The sequence below is a fragment of the Pristis pectinata genome, chromosome 6 (genome assembly GCF_009764475.1).
Source record: "Pristis pectinata isolate sPriPec2 chromosome 6, sPriPec2.1.pri, whole genome shotgun sequence".
Classification (NCBI taxonomy): domain Eukaryota; kingdom Metazoa; phylum Chordata; class Chondrichthyes; order Rhinopristiformes; family Pristidae; genus Pristis; species Pristis pectinata.
Genome location: NC_067410.1, coordinates 106,710,126 through 106,712,379, shown reverse-complemented (window position 1 = coordinate 106,712,379; position 2,254 = coordinate 106,710,126). Strand labels below are relative to the sequence as shown.

At 44.6% G+C, this 2,254-nt stretch overlaps 1 non-coding gene across 1 annotated transcript; it reads right to left on the bottom strand.

Moving 5' to 3' along the window:
- Positions 1 to 1,377: 1,377 nt before the first annotated feature.
- On the bottom strand, positions 1,378 to 1,450 carry trnaf-gaa (transfer RNA phenylalanine (anticodon GAA)). Its single transcript has one exon. It is a non-coding gene; the product is annotated as a tRNA-Phe (tRNA).
- Between the last annotated feature and the right edge of the window lie 804 nt (positions 1,451 to 2,254).

The window sequence follows — 2,254 nt, the reverse complement described above, 5'->3', positions numbered from 1 at the left end:
ATAAGAGGCATAGATCGAGTGGACAGTCAGAGACTTTTTCCCAGGGTGACAATGGCTAACACAAAGGGGCATAATTTTAAGGTGATTGGAGGAAGGTATAAGGGGGATGTCGGGCTAAGTTTTTTACACAGAGAGTGGTGGGTGCATGGGACGTACTGCCTGCAGAGGTTGTGGGGGCAGATACATTAGGGACATTTAAGAGCCTCTTAGATGGACACATGAATGATAGAGATATGAGGGGCCAAGTGGGAGGGAAGGGTTAGGTAGATCTTAAAGCAGGATAAAATGTTGGCACAACATCGTGGGCTGTGCTGTAATGTTTGATGTTCTATGTTCTATCTGGATGAATCTGCAGTGTTACATATGTGCTACAAATGGATTACATATGTGCGGTTTTGTGCATTAGAGTTAAATTAGAAAGAAATTCCTTGAAGAAGCTGAGGAACAAGAGTATGGTTTAATTTAGTTGGTTAGCTCCAGGCAATGATGTGGGACTCTGCAGATGAGTGTGTGGTTCTTGTGGAGGAACAATATAGTGATATACTTTGATTCAACCCAAACTCTCCTTGAAGATCTCAACATTCCACTCTTCAGATATGGCCAACATTAGAGTGTGACAATGAAGGGCTTTCTCTATGAAGCATCCACAGTTGATGAAAAGCCCGCACTGATTCTCATGAGAATCTATCCAGAACTGTCATCAGAGTGAGGTTCGAGTGAGCAATGAAACCATAGCTCAACACCTTCCAAAGGTCCAGCATTCTGAAGGGTGGGTGGGAACACCATCACCTCCAAGTCTGCTCCATGAGACAACATCATTGCTTGTCATTTGGTCTGGGGTCACTTTGGTGCCACTGAGTCAAAGTCCCAGAACTATGCCCCAGAAGTGTCTTCACCATGACTACAGTGGCTCAAGTAAACAGCTCACCACCACCTGGTAAATGGTTATTGATGATTGGTTTATTATTGTCAAATGTACTGAAATACAGCGAAAAAATTTGTTTTGCATGCCATCCATGCAGATCATTTCAAAGCATAGGTGCTTCATACTTATGTTTTGAAAAGATAAGATCTTAGTCACATGTAGATCGAAACACACAGTCAAATACATCTTTTGCATAGGCTATTCTGGGGACAGCCCACAAGTGTTGCCACGCTTCCAGCACCCAGATAGCATGCCCACAACTTCCTAACCCGTACGTCTTTGGAATGTGGGAGGAAACCGGAGCACCCAGAGGAAACCCACACAGACACTGGAAGAACGTACAAACACCTTACAGACAGTGGCTGGAATTGAACCCAAGCCTCTGGCGCTGTAATAGCATTACGTTAACCGCTACACTACCGTGCCTGCAAAAGATATGGTTTCCCCACCACTGCCAAAACCCAGGCTTGAAGCAGGGGCCTTTAGATCTTCAGTCCAATGCTCTCCCACCTGAGCTATTTTGGCAGATGATAGAGAGCGACAACAGAATGCAGGATATAGTGTTACAGTTACAAAGCAAGTGCAGTGCAGGCAGACTATATGGTACAAGGGCATGATGAGGTAGATTGAGTTCATCTTTATTGTACAAGAGGTCTGCTCAGGAGTCTTAAAACATCAGGATAGAAGCTGTCCTTGAGCCTGGTGTGTGTGTTTTCAAGATTTTGTATCTTCTGCCCGATGGAAGAGGGGAGAAGAGAGAATGACCTGGGTGGGAGGTCGAAACCAGAGCCATAGGCCAGCAGGTGGAGTGATTAAGGAGTAGGTAAAGTCATGTAAGACAGGCAGGTCCAAGATAACGAACACGGTTGGAATGATAGTTTACAGTGTATTTATTTTAATACAAGGAATATAATGGGTAAAGCAAATGAGTTTAGAGCTTGGATTAGTACATGGAACCGTGATATTGTAGCCACCAAGAGACTTGGTGGAGAGAGGGGCTGGACTGGCAGCTCAACGTTCCAGGGTTCAGATGTTTCAAACATACCAGAGAGGGAGGTAAGAGAAGTGGCGGAGATGCATTACTGATGAAGGAGAATGTCACTGTTGCAAGAAGAGAGGACACCATTGGAGAGATTGGATAAGCTGGGTTTGTTATCCCTGGTGGGGGCAGTAGGGTGACCTGATGGAGGTATATAGAACTATAAGAGGCATAGACAGTTCGATAGTCAGAATCCTTTTCCCATGGTAGAGGCATTAAAAACAAGAGGTCGTAGGTTTAAGGTGAGAGGTAGGAGATTTGAGGGGAAAGTTTTTTATACAGCCAGTTGT